Source organism: Urocitellus parryii, chromosome 5 (genome assembly GCF_045843805.1).
Source record: "Urocitellus parryii isolate mUroPar1 chromosome 5, mUroPar1.hap1, whole genome shotgun sequence".
NCBI classification, from domain to species: domain Eukaryota; kingdom Metazoa; phylum Chordata; class Mammalia; order Rodentia; family Sciuridae; genus Urocitellus; species Urocitellus parryii.
Window position 1 is genome coordinate 137,662,975 of NC_135535.1, and position 14,200 is coordinate 137,677,174.

The 14,200-nt window shown below is 38.9% G+C and overlaps 1 protein-coding gene across 4 annotated transcripts in view; it reads left to right on the plus strand.

The window, feature by feature from the left end:
• The window catches only part of Sgms1 (sphingomyelin synthase 1), a 258,044-nt gene that overhangs the window by 156,207 nt on the left and 87,637 nt on the right, over positions 1–14,200 (plus strand). The window contains exon 1 of one of the 4 annotated variants that reach the window (XM_026408960.2): positions 1,295–1,624. The exons of the other annotated variants lie outside the window; for them this stretch is intronic. The gene's annotated coding sequence lies outside the window, so the exon portion shown is untranslated. Of the gene's footprint in view, positions 1–1,294; positions 1,625–14,200 lie in introns of those variants that run through there. 4 annotated transcript variants of the gene reach the window in all.

The following is a 14,200-nucleotide window of genomic DNA, read 5'->3' on the forward strand; positions in this document are numbered from 1 at the left end:
AGAGATGAAGGAATTCTCTGGACTCTAACTGGCAGGGCTGGGACTAGGAAGGGAGCTAGCTCATAGCTCCTGGTGCAGTTTTCCTTCCACTCTCTGGTTTGCTTTGGAGAGAAGAAGGAAGTCTCTTGATCTCACTGTAGATCTTATCTTTGGCTTATCTTTGGCTAAAGACTATTTTGAAGAAACCGCTGCCTATGGAAATGACTAGGTCTAAACAAATATGAGGAAGGTAAACTCAAAGAGATCTCCAAAGCCCAGAAGTTTAATTTGTAGCTTAAAAAATCTTTTCTTCCCCTATAGAAACTCTTCACTAGCATTAGCAATCAACTCACTTCTTAACAGGTCCTCAGAATTAGTAGTTCTGTAGTCTCTTATACTTTGCCTATTTCCAACTACTAAAAGTTTCTTTTAAATATTTTGGTTCCAAAACAATATTTAGGGACAAGTGACCAAGATAAAATATTCCCAAAATTATTCTTGCATTTTTAAAAGTTAATTTAATAATGGCCTAAATGAAGTTGTTCCAACCTAAGCATGCCTGCCTTCTTTTCTTTTCTTTCTTTCTTTCTTTTTTTTTTTTTTGCTACTAATAAAACTTCTCTTGTATAATAAGAATACCAAGTCCATCCTAAACCAAAAGTGTCTTAAGTTTCTCACCACTTAAATAAGCAAATCAGACCAAGAAATCCCCCCCAAAAACTTATTTCAGCTATAAAATTCTTTGGCTATTTTAGATTTTTAAAAAAGTGTTTAAAATCATGGGTCAGTTTGACCACAAAATTTTGGAATTTCATTCAGGACATAGAGGGACAAGACACAGCGTTTTTTTGAGTGTCTATTCTGTCAAACAGATACCAAATGCTTTGCATGTGTTATTGCCAATGAATCGCTTGGCAAACTATTAGGTTGGCATTTTATCCCCCTCATTGCAGATAATTAACTTGCTCACGGTCATGCAGTGCCAGTGGTACCATCCTAACCTGCTTTGACACCTGGTCCAACGTCCTGCCTAACTCAAGAACTTTTACTATAGAAACAAACGGACATCCACTGATGAAGTATCATAAAAACATTAATCCTTGTTTCATAAGAGTTTTTAAAGGGCAACTTGTCACTTTCTAGAAGTTGTGCCGAAGTTGTTAAAGGCTTAAAGTAAAAAGACTGTGAAAGGCTGCTAAGCCTGATATAAATCAAGAAAGGAAAGTTCCGCCTTAACCGACTGTGAACATGCTTATTGGTTAGGATTGAACGGGCTGACTCATTTCTTTTTTGCCGTGGCAGAGGGCCACACCCGGCATTCCAAAACCCCTCTGCCGGCCGGCCACACCCGCTGGCCTGGCTGCTGGAGCCTCTGCGCTGGGCTCGGCGTCCAGGCTCGCAGCTGCCTTCCAGGAGAGGATCCGTGCGTCTCCCGCCCGGAGCTCTGGGCGCCACCGTGGTCCTCGCGCTAAGCCCGTCAGGACGGGGAGAGCGGTGGTGTGGACCCGCCGGGCCGGGGTCCGCGTGCAGCCTTTGCCTTCCCCTTCCCGCCTGCGCCCCGGACAGCGCGCACTCAGCGCGCCGGTGCCGCGCAAGCTTGGTGCTCTAGGAACTTTCCAGCGGATTCTGCCTCAGGGAGGAGAGCGTAAGTGTTGTCCCTTCTAGGATGCTGTGGTTCGTGAAAATGCTCTCTGGGGAGATTAGCGGTCGCAGACTGTGACCTGATCAAAGTAAGGAAGAAACAAACCCTTCTTGCATTCCAGAAAACATCCAGTTTGGCAATTAACGTGCAGTTTTCTGCACTATAAAAGGAGTTTTCATTTTTACCGGATCTCGCTTTGATGCTAAACCTGGCATTAGCCAGTTACACCTGAGAACTCTCACTGTAGTGGCGGAACCCATGGTCAGGATAGAGGTAGGCAGAATCAACAAATGTGCTATTGTGTGATGCCAACCGCTGTAGTTTTAGAGCTCAGGATCCAGCGGTTTCAGTGTGGGGTTATCAAGTTTTCCTAATGGAGGTTTTCCAAAGAGCGGGAAATGCATTTGCATTTTGGTTACTAAGTTTTCTGCAAGTATTGGCCTTCTCAGACTCCAGCCCCTGTACAAAACTATCTTTCAGCCAACTCCCTTGGCTGTTAGAAGCTTGCTGGTCAGGGAGCTCTGTACCAGGTGCCAGAAGGAAGCACGTGCTCTCTGTGTTTTGGAGTGAGCCTGTTTACTCTGTAGTTATGCTTTGTATTTAGTGTGGCCAGGTAATGCTCTTGCAGAATTTGTAGAAATAAATACATAGAAAAGAAAGGCCATTTACCTTTATTTTTAAATTTGTTTTTGATGTGTGTAGTTTTTACTTATGTTGTGCCAAAATAGGAATTTGGGGATCTAAGTTCTGTTTCCCTGAATGGTACAAATGTTTATCATTCCGTTTTTAACCCAGATGCGTTTATTACAGCTTTTAAGTGTACATAGAGATAAACTTGACCTGCTTCTTAAAATCTGCTTTTCTTGGGGCTGGGGATATAACTCAGTTGGTAGAGTGCTTGTCTCACATGCACAAAGCCCTGGGTTCAATTCCCAGCACCACAAAAAAAGAAAGAAAGAAAAAAGAAAAACTGCTCTTCTATGAAAGATATTAGTCAGCAAGTGCATTTGTATGGAGCACATACAATTGCAAGAGGTGGGAGAGGTGGAGGACAGGGAAAGTAGAATCTTGTGATTACTTCTGATCTTGTAATCAGAAACACTGTACTAGATAGAGAGCCAGGCTGAAGATGTTTTGGTAGCATAAAGTATAATAGGAAAATTTTAACTGAATTGTTATGAATATGAATTAAGTTATGAATAGTACCATTACATTTCTGCATTTATGAAAATCTGGACTAATTCAGTCAGTAGACAAGAGAAATGGAAGTGTGGAAGAAAATTGTTTGCAGTTGACTTTTATTTAGGTCCATGAAAGAAACTTCTCTAAAAGAAGTCACTTCTAAATTGCTCAATTAAAACTTAGGAAACTTTAGTTACCCTCTGAGCTGAGCTCCTCCTTATACTCTTTTAAGCTAGTAGGTTAATTGTTAAACTCAGTTGTTTTGATTTTTAACTGCAAGTGCCTCTGTGAAAGGTAACAACTTGGATTCCTTTTTTTTTTTTTTTTTTTAAGGAAACTGCCGATGAGGTTTGGAGGAAAATGGCCTTAAAACCTGTGGGGCAGTTAGAAAAGCCCCCTCAGGTTGTGAGAATGAGAAAATATTTTATTATATCTCAAATGTCTAATCCCTTAAAGGAATAATTAAATTTGGATTTGTATTGGGCCCTTAATGGTTATTAACAAGACTGAACGTGTATGGATCTCCTTTCATCAGGTGCTGAGATATTCTGCATACATGACTTCATTTAATTTTCACAGTAGTGCCAACAGGTGGAGGTGGTATTATCTCTGCTTTATAGTTGAAGAAATAGCCCAAGCAAGGTTACATAACCTGCTTCAAATTTCACAGCAAGTTAAGTTAGCTTATGTTAGAAGGTAGCATTTGTTATTTTTCCCATGTGGCTCCAATTGCTCTTAAAATAGTGTTGATTTTTCTGTGTGAGATGATCCAAAGGAGTTTCTTGGTCCAAAGCAGATTTTTGAGTTATTTAAAAGGTCCCCATTGCCCCAATGCCAAAAATCTCAAAGTTCAAGGAATGATGTATTTACTCTGGAAGCATGTGATTTTCAAATATTAACTGAGCAAGCCCTGCTCTTTGACGGGCCAGTCATACACATGGCTGCCTTGAAGTTGCTGATCCTTGTTGACTTTCTCTTTTATTTCTGAAGCCCTTTCAGTTTTGAATGCATCCTTTCTGCTCCTCACAAAGTATAACTGAGGCTTTCTCTCAGTGTAAAACCAGGAGCTGGATCCGGACCGTCCTACACTTGCAACCTCTGTGAAGCATACCTGCAGTATTTTATGTGTTATGAAAAATGTTTTTAAATTCATGTTAGCACTGAGGTTAGTGTTCAGCCTGTTTGTTGAGAATCATGAGGTCATGAAAGGTGCTATGCGAGTGCTGAAACTTATTAGAAGGAGGTGGAAAGTCGGTGTGACAATTCTGAGAGTCTCTCTGTTGGAGTATTTGTTAGCATGTCCTGGTATAAGAGAATAGTGTGGCCTCCATAGCGACCATGAACTCCAGTATCTCTTCCACCTCTTCACCCTTACCGTCTTCTTACCTTCCACTTTCCCAGTCCAGTCAGTGGTACCCTGGCCACCTCCTTAGGTTTCTCTAAATCCCAACTGCTTCAGGTGACTTCATTTCTTGAGGATACTGAAAGAATATGCCATGGTGATGCTCGAACTTGGGAGTAAGTAATCTTGGAAAAATCCTGGTGGGGGGACACATATGCCAGAAGATTCAATTTTCAAAAATGGGAAGATGGTAAATTCTAAAATTCTAAGCTTCAAAGCTTATATTGTTGTCTAGCAGAATTGTAAAACTCATTTTTGAACAGATGGCTCAGGATCACTTAGGAAAAAAAGTATGAGGATCAATATCCAGCATATGTTTGCTATGGATCACTCATGTCCATAACCTCTTTAGACAAGTATATGAGGGCATTGCCATAATTATGACACATCAGCTTCCACGAGACATTTAACAGCCTATGTGTATTCTTTACTCGAGATGGAAAACGTGGATTGGGCAGTAGTTAGAACCAAGGAGGTGATAGTCCAACAGTTTTTTGAAGCACGTAAGTAGGGATTAAGAACGAGGATTCTAGAGCCAGATCTTGTACAATTAATTGGAGTTCTGTTTGTCTCAGTTTCTTCATTCATAAAATGTAGATAAGAATAAGAATACCTACCTCATAGAGCTGTTGAAGGTGTTGCAGGTTTAAATTAAATAATCCATATGAAATGCTTAAACCAGAGTCGGATAGTGCGTTGAGTGTCTTAGCTCTGTGTCTTTTATTGTTGCTATGGCTTTTACTACTTTTCCTATTACTACTTGAGGCAGTGCTGTACACATTTTTGAGTTTGTGTTTTCACTTAGGCTCAGAACTGGGTAATGAGATTCTGGAGAGCATCTGGAACTCTTTGAAGGGTGGTTCAAAGACACTGGGCATGTTCACCTTAGCGTAAAAGCTGAGGCAGTAGTAGCACTACCGATTCAGTAAAACAGATGTTCTCATTCTGTGTCCTGTACATTTTGTCCAGTTTAATAAGTGATTTCTCTTAAGGAGCTGTGGTGTGAGAGAAATTTCCACTAAGTCAGAATTTAAGAGAGCCCCTTCCTGGAATTAGTACGTTTTTCACTTGTGGGGTCTTATACAGTTAGCTTAATTCAATGGTCCTCCACAGAGTGCAGTTTTACCTTCAAGGGGACATTTGGCAATATCTGGACATATTTTTTGATTGTTATAATTGGGACGGGAAGGTGTGCTGCTGGCATTTAGTGGGTACAGACCAGGGATGCTGCTACCCATCCTACAGTGTGCAGGACAGCCTCCACAAGGAAGAATTACCCTTTGTGTCAGTCATGTTAAGACTGAAAACCCCTGGCTTCCCCATTCAGTGTCTGCATTTGTGTTTGTGAAATGTGCATCACCGAGTAGCTTTAAGAGTTATGTTTATGAAAGAGGCTCTGAGAGTGAATGTTTTCTGAAATCTGTAGCAGTGTATAACATGTGTGTTTTATCATTGGTAGCGTGATAAAGTGCATTTGCTCCATTCCCTGGAGGACTATGCCAAGCTGGTTTGGGAGTCAGATGAACCTGTGTTCCACCGTCTGCCTTCCCATCTTAACCTACTGCGTGATTAGAGGCCAGTTTCTTTATCTTTGAAAAGTAGATCCCTGTTTTCATCAGGTTTAGAGGAATGAACAGGATATGTACCTAAATTATGTAGCGTGTCCTTGGGCACAGTGGTAATAACTATTAGTTGTTTTTTACATGTATGGGAGAGGGTAATGAAATTGAGTTGTGCTCATTAAAATGTAAGATTAGAAAAAAAGGATGAATGAGGAAATTGGCTTTTTGATAGTTAAAAGATGAAAAATGAATAGTCTTTCAGAAGGGAATGTAATTTTAGAGAGGTAAATGGCTTAGGAGATGTTGCTTTGGTCTTCTGGAGAAGGGAAAGAATAAGCACTAAGGGAAGAAGTACCTGTGACAGGGAGAAAGGGAGGGGATTAAGTTGTACCAAAGACCTAGCATCATCTCTACTGTAAATTAGTCTGAAATTCATCAAGAAGGTAATTTTTGTGCTTGGGAATTGCTGCACTATAAAAACTTGTAATATTTGTCTGCAAGCAGTGTACTTGTGTTGTTTTTCATCCTACTCTTGATATTATGGTTTCTTAATATATTTTGCAGTATAATAGGAGACCCAGTGATGTAAGCAATGTACCCAGTCAGTGTATGTACAAATGTGTCAGTTTTGTCTTAGTCATTTCCTTCTCCTCAGTCTCCCTGTTACAGTAGAGCAGAGATTTCCTGTGGTCACTCTTCCTTCCACCTCCACTTTTGTATCACACATGGGTTTAGGCACCTAAACTGTGACTTCATGAGCCCCATTGTTTTTCCCCTCTGTAGCAATCTGCAGCACCATGTCATTTATGTGGAAGACCAGTTGGCAGCAGTGTGTGTGTTTGACTCATTGTGAGACACACACACACACACACACACACACACACCCCAGAGATTGAGCTCAGGGGCACTCAATGACTGAGCCACATCCTCAGCCCTTTTTGGTATTTTGTTTAGAGGCAGGGTCTCACTGAATTGCTTAGCGCCTCGCCATTGCTGAGGCTGGCTTTGAACTTGTGATCCTCCTGCCTCAGCTTCCGGAGCTTCTGGGATTACAGGTGTGAGCCACTGAGCCTGGCTCAGTTTGATTTTTGTGTGTGTGATGGAGTTGGGTGAAAAACTTTCAAAGTGATCACAGTCCACCCGCAGTCTGCCTTGTAAACATCTTTGGTTCCGGTCATTTTCTCAGGAGGTGGCAATAGGAGACCCAGTGAGGATGCACGCATTCTGTGGCTTAGGAAAAGGCTCTTAATTCATGTTGGAGAATTGAAGTTAGTGATTTTGAAAAAAAGGGTTTGATTTTTAAATTTTCTTCCTGCAGATCCCCGCTGCAATTAAACTAAATGGTGTGACCCTCACATAACTTGAACCCTCAAATGGAGCAAGTGTTAGCACCCACTCCCCTCAGCAGCTTGCATCTGGACATCTTTTCCTCTTGGATCAGTGAGGGCTGGCTCACCCCTCTGGAGTGGTGGCAGCCAGGGGGGAAGCATAGCAGCTGCAGTGTAAGTGGCTTGCAGAATGGGAAGGGTTGGGGATCGAAACACACTTCTGAGACATTTATAATACTGACAAAGTCCTGTGAGTCCATGGAGGCTTTCTGAAGGTAACCTTCAAGCTCACTTAACTCCTGATTGCACAGAAATAGAGGGTGATGTTCCTCTCCCGTGGCCTTGAGCCACCCTGGAGTTGCTAGGTAAGCAGTATTTGCAAAAAAACTTAGTGATTTTAATAGAGAATCCTGAACTGGTTACACAATATTGCATACCTTTGTGGGCTCAGAAGCCAAGAGGTTGATATTCAAGCCAAGCTGAAAATGGGTTAATAATAAATAAGCTAAAGGAAAGACTAGATTAGTTATAATTTTAGATAGTACCAATGACCACAATTCTTGAGACATGGTAGATGATTTTTTCCATGTCAGGTATTTTCCGTCACTTCAATTTCTCAGATGTGGATGGAGTAGAAATTACCACGTGCTGCTGAAAGTGCTTGAAGACTGCTCATGTATTTCAGGGCACCTAGTCATCAACTTCTACAATATTTGGTTCCAAACCCGCAGGTTCAAGTGTCTTAAGTCAACAGATGTAAAGATTTCTTTTCATTTTTGAGAGTTTCAGCTTGGCATTTTATGAATTTTTCAGGGTGTGTGTGTGTGTGTGTGTGTGTGTGAAGTTTTCTCTTTTTAAAAAGAGCTCCCTCTTCTCTGAAACTCTAAAAGCCTTCATTTCACTTTGAAATGATGGCTTCTACTACAGGTGTGGTATGTGTGCCATCCATGAGCACAAGCAGGCAGATCTCTGCCTCTCTACCTTGGAAAAAAAGATTAGACTCAAAAGAAACTGTAGAACATACCTTTAGTGAATGGGTTATAGTAAAGATATTCAAAGCAAATAAAGAGATGGAATGGCTTCTAGGGTAGTGTTATAACTTAGCTGAAGGTACTAATGTGTTCCTCTGAAAGGGAATTTGTATGAAGAAGGAATTTAGAGAAGTAGTGCTTGGAGTCTGGGGTGGGTTATACCAAGTTTGAGAGGCTGAGGCTTTCTACAGAGAAGGGATTTTGCCAGATCTGTGTACAGATCTTCAGCCTGCTGTTTGGGCTTTTGCAGTCAGACTGCCTAAGATCTAAACTTGGCTTAGAGTATGGTCTTGCTCTAACCAGTGAATACCCTGAGCTTACCTTAGCCTCACATTGCAGTGTCACACCACACAGGAAGCCATAAGGCATATTTCTGTTCAGTAGTCACTGTGCATCCTTTTGACTGCAATTTGATTTCCTCATATAGTGATGTTTTTAGGAGACACACTGATCAGCATATATCAACATTCAATCCAAATTATGGTTTATATTTCCCACAAAAGGTATTCAATTAGCATTTTTACTTTAAAGTCACCTAAAGTGTGGTTAACACAAACCCTCTCCTAATTATTATATTTATGAATTGGCAAGATTAGGGGCCAGCCTTGGCTTGTGGTGAGCCCACCAAGATGGTATGGCACCCCAGGGACCAGCCGGCTTGTCCAGGGTTGCTTGTCCCCCTGTGAGTGTTCTTTTCTGTCTGACTTGTGACACAGGAGTGTGAAGACCATTGAAATACTATTATCTTTTTTGTCAGTTTAGAAAATGTTGGGGGAAAAAATGAATATTGCCGAGTGCTTATTCATGCTGGAAATGTGGTGTTCTGTGAGTGACTCATGTAAACATGAGTAAAGCAAACTAGAGTACATTGTTATAGTTACAATTACAAGGTACACTAATTCCTACTTAGCTAAATTGCACAGATTACCAAACAACTAAAGAAATCCCCAATCAAAGCAGTTCATAGCCAAAAAGTCACAGAATTTTTCATTATGGTTTTATAATGCTACAATTTAAATCTCATAATGCTGATATTAGATTTATAAACTATACTTTTATTTGATTCTCAGCATGAAGTTTCTTGGGCATTTTAGTCCCAGAAGCTGTCATACTTTTAAGATTCATCTTACTGCTGGGTCTCTTGCAATTTTCTGTTGTTAATCCTAAATGATTTTTGAACTTTTGGACAATTTCTTTTTCTTCTTATTTTTTAAAATATGGTACTGGGATGAAACCAGGGGCTTTCTACTATTCTGCCCATTTTATTTTTTATTTTGAGACAAGGTCTTGCTAAATTGCCTAGGATGGCCTTGAACTTGCGATCCTCCTGCTTTAGCCTTCCCAAGTTGCTGAGATTCCAGATGTGTACCACCACACCCAACAGGAGCTTCCCTTTTTAAATGACTTTTTCATATGTAGTTAAGAATTAGGCAAAGATGATTCAGCCAAAAGTTCATCCTTAAAGAAAATAGGTATCAGGTAGAAGATCCATTTTCAGGGAGTTCCTACATGACTTAAAACACTTCCTAGCTGTGGCATTTTTAGACTACACAAAGGTATGTTATTTTTATGGTTCCTCTGGGTTTTTATTTGTTTTTGTTTTATTTTTTGAATTGAACCCAGGGGCACTTAATCACTGAGCCACATCCCCAGTGCTGTTTAAAAATATTTTATTTAGAGTTGCTTGCTGTTTATGGCCTCACTGATTTGCTGAGGCTAGCTTTGAACTCGCAATCCTTCTTCCTCAGCCTTAGCCTCCCACCTCAGCCTCTTGAGCCACTGGGATTACAGGCATGTGCTACTGTTCATGGCATTTCTCAGGTTTATACTTTGGATCTTGGCAGGACATGATGGTTTTTGAAAATAGACACAGTGAATCTCAGCACCCACATATGTAACCATTCTAATATAATGGAGTTATAGTTAAGGTTATATATATATATATATGTATATATAGTTATAGTCAAGGCCTAAGCAAAACCATGGGTAATCAGGAATTGGAGCAACATTTATGAATTTCTGTGTAGCTAGATGACATTCTGGGCTTCTGGTTTAATGCCTCTGAAGGTATATAACACAACTGAAAGTTAAGAATTGCCTGTGAAATAGTTCAACTTGGGACTTTATCTCTTAGATTTTACAAATATTTGTCAAAGGATTTTATAATACATGCTAAGGTTATGATTTTATTTGTATAAGGTAGGTTTCTAATTTACTTGGTGAGTACATTTCTTTATGGCTTCCTCATGAATGAGATAATAGTTCTTCCAGGAGGGTTTTTAAAGATTTTTTTCTCCCAGGTAGTTTTCCACATTCCATGACTTTGAGCTGATAGATTTCTGTGTGTCTTCTTGCTTTATAACACAGTGCAATGCATAATTTATCATTTTGTTTAAAACATTAGAAAGGGAGAAATTCTTAGCCTTGTCCTTGAACCCAAGTTGACAATCAGTCTGCCTCTTGTCGGCACCACTTCTTTTTCTCCACTTCATTTCTTCATTTATGTTTTGTTTTTGTGTTTACCTTCCTCAGAACTCGCCCCCAAAAGCCTTATAGTCATTAAGCATATTTTGGGAGATTCAGATGTTAAGGAGTATAAATCCTTTAAAGATTTTGGTTTTATTTTTTAATTAGATTTTGTTGAAAAATGGTATGAAGATAAAGAATTATCTGTAAATCATGCATTCAAGTAACCAGGATAACATCAATAATAAATAAAAGCCATACATGTGTGTGATTAGCATACAGATGGTATCAAAAGGTACAGGACCATGTAAAGACCTCGAACCTCATATGTAACTGTTAATTTTTTGTGATTTCTTCTGGAAAAAAAAATGTTTTGGGCACATTGCCATATCTACTTGGCTCTCTACTTTTTTATTTTTAATAAAAAGATTAAATTATATGCATTATTTTGTAACTTTTCCTAATATAATTTAGAGGTCTTTTTCATTTGCATGTAATAAATCCTCACTTTAATGATGATGCAGTATTTCATTAAATGAATCTACAATAACAGTTACCTTAGCTTGTTTCTAGTTATTTTAGTTGTTGCTAGGTTATATGTTTATGCTGTTGGACTAATTACCTTCTGCCTTAAATTAATACCTTTGTATGAATTTTGCTCATATACATAGAGATTAAATTTCTAATTTTGGAATTGCTAGGCCACAGGACTTTTGAACTTTCTAGATGAATATTGTCAAATTATACTCCATAAAGGTGACCAATTTTTATTTTAGACCAAAGTTATATCATTTTAAAAGATTTTGTTTAGAGTTTGCACATATTTGTACACATTTGTGTGGAACAGTGAAGTTGATACCTGCATACATCATGTATTTGTAATAATCTAATCATGGTATTTAACATAGTCATCATGCATTTATTTTTTCTTTGTATAAAAACATTCAAAATCCTCTTTTGTAGCTATTTTGAATTATTCAGAATGATATTGTTAATTAAAGTGGTATCTTTTCCATACCCCCCTATCTGATAAGTTAAAAATGTTATGTCTTTGTTTTCTTATTTTAATTGTGGGTAAGGTTCAGGATCTTCTCCTAGGCTCTTATGTGTTGGAATTTCTCCCTGTTCTTCGCTTGGCTATTTGCTTTTGCCTTCCTCTTTCCCTCTTTTGCCTTCTTTGTTTCCCTGTAAGTTTTTATTTTTGTCCTATTGACTTGTATGAGCTTATTTAAGTGTGCAAAAGTAGTATCCTTTCATATGCATGTGTTTCCCCCATGTCATCATGGGGGCTTTTGATTGTCATTAAAAACATTGTTTTTTAATATTGAACATTATCCTTTGAAAAAGAAAGGAAAGAAGGGTATAGACTGGGAAAAGTTGGCTTACTTTCTGCTGTTTTTGTGGCTTAGTAGTTGTAGTTGGGGGCTACAGGTTATCCCCATTGATCCTAATGTGTCCCAGCTCTGTAGACCCTCTGTCATTAAGACACTCTTCAAGAGGCCTAGGCATGGATGTCCTTGCCCTCTGTTGCATAGGTCCTCATCAGTCCATCTTCCCTTGAAGGACAGTTGAGTTTATGAATAGCCTTGTCTGTTAGTATCAGAACTGAGCCATCTGGAGAGTTCATTCCTGGTAGCCAGAAGTGTAAGTAATGTTCCCCTCTATCCTGAGCACCTAGAATAGTTACCTAGATCATGAAACACACAGCGTTGAATGAATGAAGAGCAGGAAGAACAAGAGGCGCTGGGGGAGAAGGAGCAAGAATCAAAAGTTGACTGTGTGGAGCACTTAAGTCAACCAGATCTGTGTGTGCCTGACAGATATCCTTTTGGAGTCTGCAACATTTCTGTTTCCCAGCTTTGTAATTCCCACTCAGTTAGCTTCTAAACAATTGGTATGGGTTCTAAGATAGTAGTATATTTATCTCATAAATTTTCTAGGACATTGAACATGCAAACAGTACACTTGTGCCAAATGTTGTTTGTTTGAACCTCTTCTCTCTTTGTGCTCACATAATTATCTGTCTAGACTGGACAGTGAGAGAGAATCAACGTCTGTTCTCTTGCAAATGGTGTTAGAAAAACAATGTGTATCTCCCATTTAAAAAAAAAATCTGATGTTAAAATAATAGGCCAAGAATAGATTTCTCTTCAAATTTCTTCAAAGAGCAAACTTATTTGAACATTTAAGAGACAAAATTTGATTATACTAATGTCCATACTTGTTACATACTGTGTAAATGAAGGCTCAGCCTAAATCCCAGAAAAACAGTGGGCTAATTACTTATTTAATGAAATATCTCCAGAGAAGATTTTAAGGATTTCCTGACAATTCAAATAATCTATATTTATATACTTATTCATATATATGGGAGTCCTTTTTATAGTATCCTATAAAGGGTAACAATATTGTGTTACAGTATTTAGTTGGTTTGGCATATAGTATTACTCCTTGAAAATGTCAATGAATCTTAATTTCTAGTAGGATTATGGCCTCTTTCCATTTGGCCTGAGATGGGATGCATAATGGCTTTGTTTACTCTCTGGAGTTTTATGAAGGCAATTGACTCAATTAACTTGAATTTACTGAAATAAAAGCCTACAATAGGAAAAATAGATTTACTTTTGAGAAAGCTAATGCTAAACTTTGACTTCTGTTGCTGTTCAGCAGCATTCAGTGTAAAGATAATTGGGCGCCAGAACATGAGAGAACCAAACCCTGTTGTTCTGAATGATCCTGGTGCTTATCAGGCATCCGTTCCAGTGCAGACTGATGAAGTAATTGATGAATGATGACACCATCGATGAGACAAGTTTATTGTAGTTTGGTAATGGCAGTTTTCTTTTCTAAACAGAATATTGAAATGAAAGCTAAATGGAGATGTTTTAATTGTCAGAGGGAAGCTCATGAATGATTTCTTGGGTCCCACAGTTTTATACCACTGTGGTTCAACTTGCATCTTGGGTTTTTGCTTATAAATCAAGTTGACGGAATAAGGCTGACGGAAATTCATTTGTGTATTTGTCATTGACATTTTGTACAGGAGGATAAATGACTATGATAATGGAATCTATTTTGAAAAATGAGTTTCTGAAAGTAGTTTCGGTGAGGACAGAACTTTGGGTGAGACCATGGTGCTTTGTTGAAAACCAGTTGGCTTTGGAGAAACGGAGCAAATGAAAATAAAAATTCTGTGCCAGGCATGGTGGTGCATACCTGTAATCCTCATGAATTGGGAGGCTAAGGCAGGAGGATTGTGAGTCCAAGATCAGCCTCAGCAACTAATTGAGGTCATAAGCAATTTAGCAATACCCTGTCTCAACATAAAAAATAAAAAGGGCTGGGGATATTGCTCAGTGGTTAAGCACCCTGAGTTCAATCCCTGGTATGTATGTATTATGTACGTATGTATAAATAATACATAAATTCTGATAGCAATTATGACAAATATAAAATGCATGTATTAAGATGATTTCAGGCACTTTTGTGAGGTATCTCTGGTTAGGTGGTATACATTTTTGGTGGCATGTAGACCTTTTGGAGGAATGCTTTGCAGTTGAAATAGAGTATGAACCATTTGAGAATCAAAGTGAAGGGACTCTAGAGGA